The following is an 18,026-nucleotide window of genomic DNA, read 5'->3' on the forward strand; positions in this document are numbered from 1 at the left end:
GAAGCTGTGGTAACTGGACGCATGAGGGTGTGCTGGCCGGGCCTCACCTGGAAAACCAGATTTGGTCCTGGTGACCGCAATTTAAGACAAGTGGGAGGATGTTCAGAGTTCTGTGCCCAGAGATGAAGAGACAAGTCAGAGGAGCACTCGTGGAAGTGGGGAAGAGGTGAAGGCAATTGGTCTCCCATGCTGGATAAGCTCTGACATGGAAGTGACTAGGTTTGCCTGGAACAGCCACATGGGAAGAGATGGGGCCCACAAGGAGAGACACAGACTTCAGAGAAATATAAGAACTTTCTATTAGACATTGTTGAGCAAAAATTGAATGGGCACCTCGTGGGGTGATGAGCTCTCTGTCTCTGAGGAAGACTCTGCCAGATGACCGCTCAGTAGGGACCTGTAGAGGTGACCCTGGCCACTTCCAGCTCCAGGAAGGACCCACTCCTATTCCCCTGCCTGGCCGACACCAGAAGCTCAGGCCCCTTACCCATGTAAAGTTAGAGGCTCCTGCGGTTTGTTTCGGCCCAAGACCTTTCATCGATGGCTTTGGCAGGCAAAATGGCATGCCGAGAGCAGGGAGTCTGGAATCACACACCTCAGAAGATCGGGTTCAGTGAGACGCAGGTGCACTGGAAGGATGAACTTGTTCATGCTCACAAGGATGGGCATGAAAAGGGGTGGGAAGGAAAGCAGCCATGGCTCTCCATTGCCCAGGGAGCGAGGAAACTGGCAGCCCCAGAGTTCACCAACTCGAACTGGGTGGGAAGGCCCTGCTGGTGGGTGCTGAGGGGATACAGAGGAGGCTGCACCCAGGCCTCCCTTTGACCAACTCCTATGCTATTAAGACTGTTCCCAGGATGACCTGATACTAAGAGTGAGCATCTGTCTACAAGAGTTCTACTACTTCATTCCATCCTCCCTTAAACTAGTCCTTCCTCACTTCACAGTACAAAAAGGAGGCTCAGACAGGGAATGGAACTCATATGAAACCCACAAACAAAAACTGGGTTTGAACTCAAGTCTGTCTCATCCCAAAGCCTGTGTTCCTCCCAAGTTTCCACACTAAAGTGGAATGGGATGTAGAAGTGTCACAGGCACCCAGTAACAGAAAGAACAGCCTAGTGTGGTCTAAAGTAGAGTCTCAAACTTCAGCAGGCATGAAAATGGCCTGGAGGGTCTGTTTAAGTGCAGGTTGCTGGGCCCGAGCCTAGGAATCACTGAGTTACTAGATCTGGGGTTCAATCCAAGAACTGTTGCATTCCTAACAGGTTCCAGGTGGTGCTGATGCTGCTGGCCAGGGACCTGCTCTGTGAACAACTGCTCTGGAGTAATCAGGAAAGGAAGCAGGTGTCCTCCAGACTCAGAGCCACGGAGAGATAAAGGTTCACTGCCGGGATCATCATCTGTCTCCAGTACAGGAGTCCCCCAGCAACATCCTGGGCAGCAAGACTGACAGCTGGTGCTGCTTCACCAGAACCCATCTGGTTGGGAAGATGCCCATTCTGAAAAAAATCCAGCTTCCTGTACTTTCTACTCTGGAGTCTTCTGCTTTTTCCGGGCTGATGAGCTGTGTTCTCTCCTATAGGAAGTCCTGCCCCTTCTGCAGTCAGCCAGCATGACCCCTAGGGTTTTCTCCCTCTCTAAATAAATGGACAAGTTCCCTTCACTGGAACTTTTGTGGGTGGGTTTCCCAAGCCCCTCCTGTTGCTGGCTGCCCTCCATGGAGCACACTGAAGTTGGTCAGGGTCCCCTCTAAGATCCATGTCCAGAAATGAGGACAGAATTACCGGGGAGAACCCAATCTGGTTCCTGCACTTCTCTTAGTGCCATTTAAGATGGTATTGTTTTGAGCAAGCCCATCACCCTGTCAGTTCCTATAAAGTCTGTGCACAATTAAACCCCTCAGATCTTTTTTTCTTTTTTCAGGATCTGCAGCCAAACCAAGTCTTCTCCCACTCCCATCCCCCTTATGAACTTGAGTAATTAATTTGTGCAATCTAAATGTGACTTTCCATCTGCCCCTGTTAAATTTCATCTTGTTGGTTTAAACCCAGCATTCCAGTCTGTTGAGATCATTTTGAATATTTATTCTATCTTTTATAGGAGCTGCCCATCATAGTCTTGTCATCAACCAATTTGATAAGCTCACTTACACCAGTTTCATGCAACTCATGGATAAAAATGTGAAGATTCATTTTTCAGAAGCTCACCTGCCACACACCATCTTCCCTTTGGGAATCCCTAATCATAAGATCAGACTTCCTATAGTCTAGGGAAGGTCCGTGGGCATGTCATTTCTTTCCTTGGCTGTTATTAACACCAGGCTGAAGCGGTGTCTTTCATATGAATGCTGTCACATCACAACCTAGTTCTTGGTCATGGTCAGAATCAAATCACAAGGATAGTTTCGGTTGCTATCTCTCTATCTTTTGGGCAACAGCAATGTGAAAAAGGCAAGAATGCAAAAATGTATCCGAGCCTCCACTTTAAACAGTATTTGACATCCAACAGAAGTCAGGCTGCCTATCCCCCCATCATTACTAGAGCATGCCTCCCTGGCAGCTTTATAAGCCATACTGGGCAAGTACCATCCAAATCCTTCCGACTGGGTGGGGAAAATGCAATAGGGATATGTCAAACTTGGACCTGCTAAGCTGCAAGGCATGCTGGGATTTTGGCAGCTGGTCAGTGAGGAGGCATGTTTTCTGGCATGGGGTACCTGGAGAAAGGGGTGAAGACAGAATCAAGGAAGTGAAAAGGAAAATGGGGCCTTGACAAGTGGCCACTCTGCTGCCACTCGTACGTGAAAAGTGTTCTTCTGCTGGAGAAAGGCATAGGCTATGACCATGGGATGCTGAAGGAGCATTTGTGAACAATATGTTGATACCCTCAGCCAAGGGTGGAAAAAAGTAACATACACAGTTAAGAGTATAGGCTCTGAAGTCGATAGTCTGGGTTTAAATCCCAGCTCTACTACTTTTTAACCATGTGACCTTGGGCAAATTGTTTTCTGTCTCAAGGTTTCAGTTTCCTCTCAAGGTTTCAGTTTCCTCGTGTGGCAAGTGGAGATAAAAATAATCCGTGCACATGAGGCACATGAGGATTAAAAGAGACAATGGGTATACAGAGTTTAGCGGACTGTCTGGTACATAGTAACAGCTCAATAAATAATAGCTGTTATTATGGAACAATAACTTAAAGGCACTGAAGGCTGGTAGTTCCTGGGCTGGAGACGTGAAGAAGAAAAAGCTAAGCAGGTGAAAGAAGCAACTAAAGACACTGGGTTAGGAGCAGGAGAGACCTGGAGCTCACCTGGAGGTGGAGCTGAGGCATCCAGCCAGGGCAAGGATTCGGACCCTCAGGTCAAGTAGGGTGAAGCAGCCAGCTTGAAGCCTCAGAGGAGGTCAGTGAAAACAGTTTATTTTTTCAGCTCTGAATATGAAAACATTTTACTGCTATAGGAAGTCCACCAAAAATTGTCTAGATGGTCCATGTGAAAAAGAAGCATAAATATTCCACTTCTAGAAATCTGTTCTGAAATAATCATCTACAGGCACAAAGATTTATATACAAGGATGTTCACCGCAGCATTATTTATATTAGTAAAAAGTAGTTTACATCTTAGATGTCCAACCCACAGAGGATTCAGTAAATAAATTAGGGCACATCCATAGGATGGAATACTGGCAGCCATTAAAAAGCCCATTGGAGAAGAATACTTAAGACGTGGGGGAAATTACCACAATATATTATTAAATGAAAAAGGCTACTTACAAAGTAACACAAACAGTACAATCACAATTTTGTTATATATGTATCTAGAAGTAAACAAGCAACAGTGTTGAATGAATGTGCGTTACTTTTATAAATGCTTTTTAAGAAGAAACGATCTCAAAGAAGTTACACTAGAAGGGTGCTCCCACAATCAGCTTATAATACAAAGCCATTACATTCAGAATGCAGGAACACAAACAGTAGCTATGATCTGAATGCCAGGAGCTGTAGCTGGTGACTACTAGAAAGGACCTGGCTGTTTGGAAGGGCTGAGGGCAAAGAGATTGGGCACGCCATGCCATTGGCGTGCGGCCAGGGGCAGCATAAGAAAGAAGATTTAGGTCAGCGGCTCTCAACTATAGCTGCATATTAGAAGCGAAAAAAATATCAGTTGTTCAGGCTCCACACTCAGGGACTTTGACTTAATTAAAGTCTAGGATGGAGCTGGTCATCTATAGGTTGTCAAAGCTCTGCAGGTGATTCTAATAGACATCAGTGGATTCATATTGAACTGAGCCAAGCTACGGTTACCTGAATACAGAGGTCACTGGAGCCTTGCTCCCTGGACTGGGCCCCATATATCAAGAGAGACTCACTCTATGAGCTGGAGAGATGCTGAAATAGAGCAGGCAGCCCCAAGGTACCTGGTTTATGCAGGAAAACGACCCTCAGCCTTGAGGGGCTTTCACAGAAGTGCTCCTTGTAGCTGGGCTGTTTGGGAGTTTTTGCCACAAGGACACTGCTCTCCATTGAGGCTCCTGATGGGGCCCAGGTTACCAGCTGACTCCATAAACTGTAAGTACAGGTGGCTTTACAAACAGGAGAAGGGAAGGAAACAAAGATTGAGGGAAATCTATAGGGACCTGACTCTGCAGAAGCCAGAGCTGGTCTAGTGGTATTTTCCTCTTCTGTCCTGCTTTCGGGCAGAAACACATCCTGGTCAAGAGAGCAATGTGTAGACCTTAAAGGCAGTCTGTTCTGGGTGGATGAGGCCTCTCAGAGGGCTCCTGGTTTCCCCCAGGCGCCTTAAGGGAAGAGGAGCAGAGGGAACAAGCTGCTGGAAACAAAAGTTTGTGTTAAATGATAAGATCTCCCCCAGCTTCTTGATACAGGTATAGAGTTACCCAAGGCACCAAAAGAAGGGAAAGAACAGGCTTGGGTCGGTTGCTTTACACACTGGATCCATCCATCCCTGAATAATTAAGAACCAACTACGGCTCTTTTGTGCTCCTTAAAGGGGAGCTCCTGGGGGCCCCCTCAGGACAATGACTAGGGCAGTATGGAGGGAGTTTTGTCTCAGGTGGAACAGTGGGGTTGGCAGATAGGGACAGATCTAAATTGCCACCCCACCATTTCCCTAGAGACATTGACATTGTCTCCCTAGAGACAGAATTACATCAACTCCAGCAGAAGAACAGAGCTGCAGATAATCCAAAATGCTGGATGATCAAACCCTAACAGAGCTTTGCAATGCATTGCGTCTATTTGTACATGGATGTATGTGAGTATATTCTCTCTCTCTCTCTCTCTCTCTCTCTCTCTCTCTCTCTCTCTCTCACTCTCTCACACACACACACACACACACACACCCCTACTGTGCAGCAGATTTAGCTTCCAAATGATGTTTGGCTTAGGCAGAAGCTAAAGGGAGAAAGAATGCACTCTCTGAAGATACTGGCAGTCAGGTGGCTTATCAGCAGTGGGTCTGGAGGGAACTAGAAACTGGTCTTAGACTAAACATTCTCCACAAGTGATCCACAAAAAAGAGATTTTCCTGGAAAATGAAGAAGTGACTGTAATCTCCATTCAAGAGTGCTGACCTCAAGGGCCAGAAAGAGTCTTAGGGTTCATCTGACCATCTCATTTTCACAGATGGGGAATCTAGGTCTGGCAGAAGCTCTCAAGTGGGGCAGACTCCCTCATTTCTAACCCAGCCTCCCCTTTTGGGAATTTAAATCTATCTGCTCCAATTTGATCCTCGGGGGACTGACAAGCAGATGGTCACCAGCCATCCTCCAGTACCATCCCTTCCTATTGCAGAAGAGGCCAGCCAGAGACATTCTTGGTTCAAATGCAAAGCTATTCTGATAATATCGACAAGGCTTCAAATTCAAACGAGTTCCAGGTGCAAGTCTGATTAAGTCATCCTTATTAAGGCAGATCAATGAGGGCAGTGTCATGGCGCAACTCAGCACACACAGCATTGCCTATAAAGCTTTCACTTGCTCAAGAACAGCCCAACCTCCTTATCCTTCTGTTTCAAGTCAGACTGGAGGAGGGTGAACAGCCCAACTGTTGGGAAGTGTGCTCAAGGTCAAACTCTCCCGAGCCTGGTCTTCATTGCAAGGGTTCCTCCTCCCGCTTTCCTCACTGTGCCCAGCAGCAAATTGGATAGGAAACCACCTTCTTTTTTTCCATTTTGAAGCTACCAAGTGTAGTCATTTCTCTTTGGTGAGCCCCTGACTAATGTCAGGATTAAAGAGTGCATCCTGCAAGGTTTGGTTTTCATCTCTCATGCTCATTAAAGCAAAACACTACAGCAGAAGGGAGAAAAAGTGGCATGGCAGAGCCATAGAACATTCGGCACCCTGCTTCCCTTCCAGAACCCTACTCCCAGCTGGAATTTGCCTTGCTACTTTCTAGCATTCAAATCCGTTATTAGGGACATTTTTTCAGAAAGAAAATCTTGGGGGAGAATCTTCCATCTGAGACAGAGAATGGCATATGCAAAGATCCCGTTTCAGATTACCCATCATTGAGCCATCTCTTCAGTGAAAGCACCCATCATCAAACCAAAAGGAGAAGGTTCACAACAGTATAGCATTGTGAAATCCAGGTGTTGCCCACACAAGCTGTAAAAGAAGGGCTCAATTTGGTCAATTCAATGAAACTCCATTAGTCAAGCCACTTGCTTTGGCTTCTTTTCATACATTTAAGACCAAGTTAGTTAAGCTTTGTCATAGATTTAGATCAACTTAGTAGTGTCTGAATTCAAATGCAAAGATCTGAATGTGAAGAAAATCCATCCATTAGAGGTAGGTATCTCCAATACACACACACACACACACACACACACACACACACACCCCAGTCAAAGAAGACAGGCTAGTGATCTAGGTGACTGGATGAGGCAAAGGATGGTCCCAGGACCCAGTGGGGTTCAGACCCTGAAGAATAAGTAACCAGCACTTCCTCCCTATAGTTCTCATTTCCAGATCTTCAGATGCCTGGCTTTGTCTCTGTGCACACCACAGGCACAAGGTAGTTGTTCAGCCCCCCTCAATGAGTGACAACCTGAGGAGCCCAGGGAAGATCTGAGGTGGTGGAACCCTAGCCCTCTCAGCCTTCCCCACAAACCCAGGACTCCAAGTCCTTCAGACACTCCCCATTAGCTGTCAGATTACCCAGTCAAACCCCAAGGGAAAAGAAAACCCTCACAGTAAATTCCATCACAGAAGTTAAGGTAATGCTAGTAATTGTGTTCTCCTAGTCATACCAATTCACCTCCATTCTGATCAGAGACATGCCTTGTTTATCCTCATATCCATATCTTCCAGCACAGTGCCTGGCACACAGTAGGTGCTTAGTAATAAATGGTGAACACAAGAGTTCACTACTATTGTTGGTCTCATCTATCCTGTACTTAGGCAATAACAAAGCTAACACTTGCAGACCTTGGGGAACGCCTGGCAGCTGGGGGTGTGAGTCTCAGCCCTGTATCACTTAAGGTTTCCATGGTCCTTTGCCCTCTGTGCCCATTCTAGCACTTCAGTCCTCAATGAAAGTACTAAATTGGTTGATTATATGCTAGTGATCCGAGTTTCTACCTTGTTGACTTTCTATGGGATATAGGAGGGTTACCAAGATTAAGTATAAGAGTGTCAGGGTACCTAGGTGGTTCATTTGGTTGAGCATCCAACTCTTGATTTTGGCTCAGGTCATGATCCCAGGGTCGTGGGATCGAGCCCCGTGTTGGGCTCCACACTGAGCATGGAGACTGCTTAAGATTCTCTCTCTCTCTCTCTCTCTCTCTCTCTCTCTCTCTCTCTCTCTCACCCTCTGTCCCTCTCCCTCACTTGTGTGCATGCCCTCTCTCCCTAAAAAAAAAAAAGAGTGTCATGATCAATGCTGAAAATAATTGAACCCACAGCATCTTCCCCCCCAAGTGTACACACTCTACCTACTCATCTTCAGCCTTGTCAGGCTAATCCTCCATAAATGTCTGCCACCCCTGTCCCCCTTGCTGGGGCTCCCCTTCTCTTTTTTAGACCCATACTCAGAGCTCAGGGATTTCTGGATAACCTTCGGGATCCCTGAATATCTTTTCTCATCTAACCCCTGAATAAGATTTTACTACATTAGGGGAAGCAAAAAAGTCATGGTTGGATTTGCTTCTTCTTCTTTCTTTCTTTCTTTTTTTAAATTTTTTGCAGAGAACAAAGCTGGCTTATACTCACTGAGTTCTTGGGGTGCTGGGGAGGGATAGGGAAGAGACCTGAGTTCCAGTCATGGCTCTATGTCTGGAGCCTTGCATCAATGGATGTGAAGTGCTCAGATTTATATAAGACAAATAACTCCGTGACCTCAAGGAACTCATCATCTAGAGAACTCATCATAGTACCCCCAAGGTTCTGGGAGACATGATAACACGTACACACAAAGAGATAATGTTTCTTAGGATCTTAAGTTCTTGATCTGTAAATATAGGGGGTCAGGCTGCTCAAGAGCAGATATTGGTTTTGCTTGGACCATTTTATCTGGCCAGTTTGACTTTGAACATCCAGGTGTCCAGCCATTCTAACTAACTGCCTGATCAGCACATTGCTACCTGCTTGGCTTCTATAGGCATTGGAGTTTGTGACTTCCCTAACATGGACAATCTCTAAGCCATCTTCCAGGTTTGAGCCTCAGTAAGAAGTAACGAACAGAGTGGCTTTCAAACAAGCCAGGGAGGATACACCAAGACAGAAAAGCGTATGCAATTCCGCCAGTCCCAAAAGGGACGTGGCAATCCACAGAGCCAGGCTGGACCTCTCAGCTTCTTTGCCTTCCTGGTCTGGCTCTAGGAAAAGTGGAAAGGGAGCCCCTTCCTGGCCTTCCCTTCTCTTCTCCCACCCTCCCTTTACAGACAGCTGGTGGGCAGGGGGGCGGAGCCAACAAGCCCAGCTCTCAGTCCCACCTGAGTCCCAGAGCTTTCTTCAAACAGTCTTCTCCTACGCCCTAGGTCACCATTTGGCACCAAGCCCTTGCTGTTTTGTACGGCCTGTGCTTTTCCCCATTATGTTCTCCCTTCCCAAACACACACATACACACACGCGTCTTCTTTAGATCAAATCGGTGAATTTAGCAGCCTCTCTGGGCATGGGCTCAGCCCTGTACACCTTTGTATCTACCCACATGTAGTCTGGTGCATTGCACACAGTAGGCACTTAAAAAGTGTTTGACGTCCGAGTGATAATAATGCTGGCTATTGTCAGGTCTGGAGGACAAAGGCTCTGGCACTGACTCCCTGGAAAGAGAACAGAGTTGGAAGCTCTGCCACCCCCTCCTCAAACTGCTGCTGGCAGCTGTTGAAATCAGGAAAGGAGTTGCCCTCCTGCCCCTACACACACACACTCTTTCCTAACCTGGCATCTTCTTGCCGAGCAGGTCTCCCAAAAACAATGCTCACTGTCCTCTGGGTGACCAAGTGGCAAATTCCCTCTCTTTGATATTTTATTGCCCTTCCTCCTCTGTTGGGAGTCTACATTTGGAGCAGGGTACTGGTGGGTTTTCCCAAACTGTTTCTTAAGCAGTCCTCCCTTTCCTAGATGTGAGGTCCAGTTCTCAGACTCAAGTTCCCCCCTGCCCCTACCTCAAGGTCACCTATCTAGGCTCAGAAAAGGTGAGAGGTCACTTTCAAACGTCAAGAAGAAATGGGGGGGGGGGGACGGCGGCGGGGTAAGTGAGGGGAATGAATGGGAAAAGACAGACTATGAGATGAGGGAGAGTGGGGGTGGGGAGGCCGGAGTCGCAGGCGTGGAGGGCGTGTGAGAGGCGCCGCTGCTTTCAGAGCAGAATGAGGCCGAACTGGGAGGATGGGGAGAATAGGAAGCGGGGTGACTGGTGGAAGCAGACTGGAATCGCTAGGGGCTGAAGGAAAAGGATGGGGGTTGGAGGCACAAAAGGTAGGGTCGCGGTGGGGTCTAGACCCAGGCAAGCCTCCACGCCTCCAACCCCATTCGCGTTTGCTCAGGCACGGGACCAGGAAGGAGCGCGTCCCGAGGGTGGGCAGCCCTCTCCCAGCTCCTGCTCTCATCCCCGCCGCGGAAAGCCTGCAGAGCGTCGCGGGGGTGGGGGCAGAGACCGGCGGCTACCCGTCCCCGTCCGGCTCGGGGCCCACTCCAGCCCGGCGCGGCGGGGCGGGTGGGATGACCCGCGGACTCGGCACAGGGGGCTGGGGAGGAGGCAGGAACCGCGCTTCAGGTGGCTCCTCCTCGTTGTTTAAAGTTTGCGGCAGGCGGAGGAGCCGGCTCTGTCCTCCCACCGCCGCCGGCTCGCGGCTCCGCAAGGCAGGGTCGCCTCAGCCTCGCCTTCTCCCCCGGCGCGTCCTACCGCCACTTCCCTGTCGGCTCCCGCCCCGCGCGGGTCCCGGATCCCCTCTCCTGTCTCCATCCCTCCCGGTGCCCGAGCGCCCCCCGCTCCCTCCCTCCGCGCTGGATCTCCCGCACGACGTGAGCGGAAAGTGAATGAGCAGCCCCAACCACAAAGACGAATTACCATGAGAAAAATAAATCAGGGAATCGCCGTCCGCGTCCCGCGTTCCCGCCGCCGCACCCTTCTCCACCCTCCGAGGCGGGAGCGCGGGGCCCCCGGGCCGCCGCGTCTGGGCCCTGGCGGGGCACAGTTCGGGCTCCGCGGGGCCCTGCCAGGGCAGGGGGTCTGGGAAGAACCGGGTGGGGGCCGGGCAGGCGGGGACGTCCGCGAGCGCGAGATTTCACACTCCGAGCGGGCCACGCGTTCCCACGCGCCTCGCCGCCCGCACTCTCCTTCCCTCCGGTTTACTCGTCGGCCCTCGGCGAGCCTCCATCGCGGCGCCAGTCTCAGCTCCTCTGCCCCGCGCTCTCTCAGCCTTTCATTCGTCCGTCCCCTCCTCCAGGCCCGGGCGGCGGGTCCCCATCACGGCTGCTGCCCAGACGCACCGGCCGAGCGGCCCGACCAGGGCCCCGCGCAGCCGGGACCCGGAGCTGGCGGTCGGCGGGAAAGCGGCAGAGCGGTGGGCGAGGAAGCCCGGGGACCCCCTTCTCCTCCCGCCCGCAGCCTCCCCCACCCGGTTCCAACTTGCTAGCTCCTCCGGGCCCCTACCCCTCTGCCCAGCCGAGTTGCTGAAGTTTGCAACTTGCAGCCCCAGCCCGCGCAGGGGAAACGCCCGGGGCTCCCGGGACTCACCTCCGGGCTGCGGGCACAGGTGCCCTGCTCTCGGCGGCTCCCGGCTCCCGGCGGCACGGAGCAGCGGAAGCCAACCAGGAAGGCTGGCGGCCCGTCTGGGAATGGGCGGCCGCGCTGGAACGGCCCCCGGCCCTGGGCTCGGCGCTCCCGTGCAGTCCCGACCCGGGCCCCGCGCCGCTGCGCTCGGGCTCCTCCAGCAGCCGCTGGACGCGCGGCCGACCCGCCCGGCTCCGTGGAGCTGGGCTCTGGCAGCAGTCCCCGCGCTCCAACTAGCTCCCGACCCGGAGCGCGGGTGAGAACGGGGAGGAGACGGAGGAAGCCGAAGGAGGGGGGGTGGGGGAGAGGCGGTGGGGGGAGGAGTTGGGAGAGAGCGGAGGGAAGGAGGGAGCGGGAGCGAAAAGGAGGAGGGGGTTGGAGAGGACCTGCCGCGGCCGGCGCTTCACCCGCCAGCCCCGAGGCGCGCGGAAGAGCGCGAGGGGGCGCCCTGCATCTCAATGTCCCCAGGCTCGGCCCGACTCCCGCCCCTGGCCTGCCTAGTGTGTGTCACCCAGTGGGTGGACACAAGTCCCGCTCCGCAGCCGGCATTCGGACGACGAGACCCAGGTCCTCCTGAGCCCTTGCTACCTTTTGCCACACCCTGCCTTACTGTCCTCGGTGACCCCATCTCGAACCTGACTTCCTCTAGGGGCGTCAGCCCACCAGAACCCTACCCACCCCAACCCTTGGCGCCTGAGAAAAGTCTCCCTTCCCCCCGGCTCCCAAATTCCCCAGCCCTATTAGCTAGGGACGATCTTCCTGCCTGTGGATTTAAACGGGGGAAGGAATCGCGTACAAAACAGGGGAAATCTGGTATAAATTGCGGTCGAAGACGAGGCTGCTGGGCTGGACTGGAAAACCAGAACTGGCTGGATCAGGGTTAACTTTACCAGCTGCACGACCTTGAGGGAACCTCTCCATGCCTCAGTTTCCCCAACTGTAAACTAGGGCTGGCAACACCTACCCTCAGAACGATTTGGGGAACAAGTAGGGGCTGTAGTGAGTAAAAATATCCTCAAGGAACACTGGGAGGACATCCAGGAGATTAGCGATCCCGGGAGGCAGAGGAGTGCTTCTCTCTCGGCTGAGAGAGAAGGGTTACGGCGATCTCACCGATCAAGGCTGAAATGTTTACAAGTTTAAGCATCTAGTGTTTCTGAAGGCAAGAACCGTGGAGGGAGAGACGGGGGGGGCTTCGAATCCTATCTGCCCGGGCTGCAAGAGGGATGGGAAGGGAGCCCTCTGCTGAACAAAAAAAGGTATTTTAAAATTAAAAAGGTGACCTAAGAAAAGAAAACGAAATAATGAAGGATAAAGACAAAAGACTTGAAAAATTAAACCTCGAAAAGAGTAATTTTAAGAGATAACCACAGAGAACTGTGAAACAAAAATGGGTAAGTCAGAAAAAGGACAACATTAAAAGTCCTCCTGGAGTATGCCAGAAATGGAAGAAGGAGAGTGAATCATTTTATATAACAAAATTCTGGGTAAAGGAAATCCCAGATAAAGCAGAGGAATGGAGACAATAAAAGAACTCCAGAGCTGTGCTTCCCTACACACGCGCGTGCGCGCACACACACACACACACACACACACACATACACACACACACACACCTGAACCAACATGAGAAGCAATTTGGTCAGGATGATGGGAAAGAGAGAAAGAATCCAAGAAGGGAGTTTATGGGACGCTGTAAAAAAAGGGGAACAGGGCACAATCTCAGAAATAAAGACTTTTGAGGGCAACAGAAATGCCAGAACTCATAAGGTACAGAGTGGAGAGGAATTGCAAAACTAAGACACACTCTTGACAAGAGGAGAGATACAAAGAGGAAAAAAGGAAGGAAACATGTGTGTCAGCACATACCAGCACATACCATCTGGTAGCCCTTCCATTTACTTAGGGGTAGAAATCAAGTTCAAAGACGGAATTCAGGGCACTGATCCTGACCTTCTATCTGCTGTGAGAGCTTCTTCCTCTCCCCCCAACCCCCATTCTCATTCCCAACAGAATCATGGAGACAGGTTTTTGCCATTGCAAAAATATAAATGTATGCAATATATAGACACCTTTTAATTAATATGGAAACAGGAAAATATTCGATATACTGTAGGAAAAAAGGGTGAGCAGGAGAGTCTGTCTGTTGGGAGAGTAGACGAAATGCCTTGTGAGCAATTCTGTCTGCATCAGCTCTCTCCTGAAAGGTAAAAACAACCATCTCCATCCTTCATCATATTCTCTCCCCTCCCCCTCTTTCTCCACCGTGTTTGATTGCTTTATCTTTCTGCCTTTCCAACATCACTTCATGCCCCTTCTTGGCTCTCCATCTCCACTTTATGAATGGGTGAATGAATGACAGAGGGCTTGGTGCAGAAAGAGAAGAAAGGAGACCCGAGACCGAAGATTCAGGCCAGGGACTCTTCCTTTCTGGGGGAAGCAGGAGCCAAGAGGCGGAGACGCCCAAGGAGACACAGACAGAGGAGCATAGCTGCTGGGGATGCGGGCTAATTAATCTTAATTGCATCCTACAGTATTGTATTGATTAACAGTGATTACTCAAGAGCTCTCAATAAAAGAGAGCTTCAGAAGTCCAAGCCTCAGGAACGGACAATTGCTTCACTAGCCTGGCTCACCACATGCATCAGGCATCTCCTGAGTTGGACAAATCCAATCCAGTTAGAATCTCTGACTCATTTACTAGGAACAAAACCTGGAGCATTGACCCCCTCGCTCAGTGTCGCTATCACCTTCCATCATCTTCCTTAAAACTCTGTAATAACCTGTACAATAATTGCTTCTATCAGAAGCAATTCTCTACCTACCGGAAATGTGTTAATTAAGTAGAATGTAAATACAGTAATTAACACAGAATTATCCAAAACAAACATGCTAAAAGAGCAGCGATCATGGTGGGGGGAGGGGGTGAAAAGAAGTTCTTAGAATTCGCTGTTGACCTAGAAATTCCAAACTTATCTTGAACTAAGTTGTCAAGAGGTTAAGAAGGAAGTCCAGATTTTCCTGCTCAAGGATGACAAGGCTGAGCACAACACTGCCTCCTGCCTCCCATCTGAGGGCATTTTTCTGGGAGCTCTGGGTACCTCTGAAAAATGAGAGTGCAGCCCTCCCAGGAAGGCGTGTACATGTGTGTATATGTATGCATACATGCCTGTGCATGGCCCAGGCACAGACACAAATCTGGCCTTGTAGCAAAAGGCATACAAACCACAGTCACACATATATTGATAGCAAAGAGAGAGTTGAAAAGAAGGCACCAATCACTTATGATGCCTGAACAGTTTCCTGGTCCCAGAATCACCTGTTTATTGTGCCTGGGGAGAGAAAAGAAAAAAGAAAATTCCCACCCCAGAAGTCATTGTCTAACTGTGAACCGAAAGCACACTTATGTCAGAGGAACTGAAGTGTCACTAAATGGCAGCTTTGCCATTGTCCTGAGCTAAAGTGAGAGAGAAGACCTTCCTTCCTTCTTTCCTCTCCAAACATTTAAGTGCCATTCACTGTGCTAGGTGGAGAGGTCATAGGAAGAGGAGAAAGTCAGGGTCTCACAGACATACGGGGCAGGGCGGGGGCGGGGGCAGACATAATCACTGCAAATCTGAGGATTCTGCTGCAGGACCAAAGCTCCACGGGCACGTGGAGGGCCAGTGACCAGCTCCACTCGGCAGGGCAAGGAAGGGCAAAGGGTGCTTCTAGCTGGGAATGGAGACAGGGCAGGAATTTGCCAGACAGAGAAGCAGGAGGAGGCAGAGTATTCCAGGCAGAGGAAATAGCATGTATGAAAGCACCAGGCGATATAATTAGATTTCTGTTTTGGAAGAATTACTTGGCCCTGGTTAACAGATTCAGAGAGAGCTGAAGCAGTAAATGTGAGCAGGTGCGTCGTGTGTTGGAAAAGAGCACTGCACCAGCAGTTAGGGCTTCCCATTTCTAAGACCAGCTCAGGAGCTGATGACCTGGCTGTCCTTGGCCACCCTCTCAAACTCTCTGACCTCAGTTCCTCATGGGTAAAATGAGAGGGGTTGATCAACCGGTTTCCAAGGTCTTCTTTGTACACACATTCTATGATGCTAACTTTTCCAGCAGACAGTCCTTAAAATTATGTTTCTTCACTAAAGTATGCACTTTGTCCTTTCCACGTGTGTAGCAATTTCAGCTTGCAAAAGTACTTTTCATTCGATACGTTTGACCTTCATACTCCTGTGAAGGAGATGGCTCCATGACACTGCAGACAGTCTTGTCCAGCTCCGTGGTGGTAAACACCATCTCTGTGATGATGACGTCCAAGTTTGTGTCTGTGGCTCTGACCTCTCTCTTTTGAGACCCAAATGTACAGACCCAACTATCTGCTCCTTTCGTCCACGTGAACATCTAGTAGGTATCTCGAGCTTAACATTCCCGAAATCTAACTTCCAATTTTCTTTCCTAAAACCAGCCCTTCCTTGTGACGTCCCTAATCTAGTAAATAAAAACTCTGTTCTTTGCATTCCTCAAGGCCAAAATCTTGAAGTCATCTCACGCTCCACATCCAAGCCATCATAAATTCCACGGTCTTGACCTTTGACATATTTTCAGAATCAAACTACTGCTCACCCCCTCCTCCACTAGCACCCCAATTCAAACCACTATCTTCTCTCAGCTGGATGTTTGCTCTGCCTGCTTTCACTTCTGCTGCTATAGTCTGTTCTCTGCACAGAAGCCATTCCAAGTCAGATCCCATCACTCCTCTGCTCAAACACCTTCCACAGCCCTGCAGCTCACCAGAGGAAATGCCACATCCTTAACAAGCCCATAAGACTTTCTGACACCATCTCCTGCCACTCTCCCCCTCTTCACTTCTCTTTCGCCTTACCATCCTCTCCGCCATTTCCCAAACACCCAAGGCTGCCGCGTCAGGGCCTTTGCACTTGATGTTCTCCCTGCCTGGAAAGCTCTTTTGACAGATGTTCACATGGGCAGTTTCCTCACTTTCTTCAGTCTTGTTCAAATATCAGTTCATTAGAGGTACATTACTTACCTTTTCAGAAATAACAAACCCTTAGGGGCATGTGGGTGGCTCAGTCGGCTGAGTGTCTGACTCTTGATTCCGGCTCTGGTCATGATCCCAGGGTCATGGGATTGAGCCCCACATTGGACTCTGTGCTGGGCATGGAGCCTGCCTGAGATTCTCTCTCTCTCTCTCTCTCTCTCTCTTTCTCTCTTTCTCCCTTTGCCCCTCTCCCCCACTCTCCCTTTCTCTCTAAAAAAAATAATTAAAAAAATAAAAAAACAGAAACAAAAATAACAAACCCCTTTCACCTTCTATCCTCATTCAACAATGTACATACATGCTTATTTATTGTCTATCTTCCCTGACAAGAATATGAATTCCGCGAAAGTGGAGACATTGTCTGCTTTGTTCATTACTATCATCCCAGCCCACAGAATGGTGCTTGGTAAAGAGAAGAGCACAATGACAAGTTAATGATTGTATTAGTATTATCCCTATTTTACAGACAGGGGAACTGAGGCACAATAACACAACTGGGCATTTTCAGAGCTGAGAGTTGAACTTAGGTTTTTCCACATCAAACTGTTCCCTCCACTTGCTTGTTAGTTAACATCTATATTTTCACTTAAAACTTTTTAACAGAAAATGCATAGTAGAGAAAAATGTACTAATTGTTTTCCACTCAATTAGACACATGGGTCCACTGGCCCACACAGTCAAGACAGAATAGAGTTAGCTCTGAAAGCCCAGACCCTCTGAAGTGTCACTCACCTCACACGCACATCCTCATCCTGGCATCATTTTTGTTTCTTGTGTTATAGTTCTGCTTCTTCTTCTCAATTCCTGAAAAAAATAAATCCCCTTCCAGGCGTTCATCTATTTACCCTCACACGTTCTCTCTGGCAACATGCGTAAATGAGTGTGTACATCATGTGTGCACACACAACATACACACAACACACACACCCCATTTTCATGTCTGCTAAATCAGGGGTGTGGTGCGAGAGAAGGCAGGCTGATTTTGCAGCTTGCCCTCATACGCAAGGGCAATCACATGTCTCTCCCCGGGCACTCGGGAGCACCTTTCGCCTTCCCCTTTCCTGCTGTCCCAGCAGGCACTATCAGATCTAGGCTGTGGATGAGTCGGGAAGAAGTGAGGGATGGGAGGGGTGCAAAGATCAGAAGGAAGGACAGAGGCACCGCTGGCCCAACAGATGACACCAGGATGCCTGGTAGATGAGCTACAAAGGGACAAGTCAAGTGCTCAGCTAGAAGCCAGCAGGCAGGGGTCACTCTCAGGACACTTGGACTCAAGGAAGAACAAAAAGTGTGGTCACTGTTCTTAAAGACATTTGAAAATGTGAGATCTTTGTCTGTGATTTTCTCCCAAGACGAGCCACAGATGTCCCAAATTGATCAGGACACAGGATGGACATTGGCCAAGGAAACATGAGACAGTGTTCCCAGAGTGGGATCAGAATCCTGCCAAGAAGAGAATCCCAAGTTGTGACCACGAAGAGGCCCATGTGTGGCACTGAGAGGACCTGAGCAGGGCCAGGCCTCTGGATGGGAGAAAAGGAGGAATCTGAAGAAGAATCTGCTGCCTGAGTGGGGATGGAAAACCATCAAGATGGTTGAGAGGTTATAGAAAGATTCCTTTGCGGGACGCATGGGTAGTCGGTGGGTTAAATGTCTGACTTCGGATTTTGGCTCAGGTCGTGATCTCCAAGCTCTGCATCAGGCTCTGTGCTGAAAATGCAGAGGCTGACTGGGATTCTTT

At 49.6% G+C, this 18,026-nt stretch overlaps 1 protein-coding gene across 2 annotated transcripts in view; it reads right to left on the reverse strand.

The window, feature by feature from the left end:
• Positions 1-11,600, reverse strand: part of SEMA5B (semaphorin 5B) — a 117,268-nt gene extending 105,668 nt beyond the window's left edge. Inside the window, exon 1 of one of the 2 annotated variants that reach the window (XM_053220945.1) lies at positions 11,203-11,600. The gene's annotated coding sequence lies outside the window, so the exon portion shown is untranslated. The remainder of the gene's footprint in view (positions 1-11,202) is intronic. The other variant, XM_027061003.2, reaches the window with a different exon arrangement.
• Positions 11,601-18,026: the final 6,426 nt, after the last annotated feature.

The sequence above is a fragment of the Acinonyx jubatus genome, chromosome C2, assembly GCF_027475565.1.
Source record: "Acinonyx jubatus isolate Ajub_Pintada_27869175 chromosome C2, VMU_Ajub_asm_v1.0, whole genome shotgun sequence".
NCBI classification, from domain to species: domain Eukaryota; kingdom Metazoa; phylum Chordata; class Mammalia; order Carnivora; family Felidae; genus Acinonyx; species Acinonyx jubatus.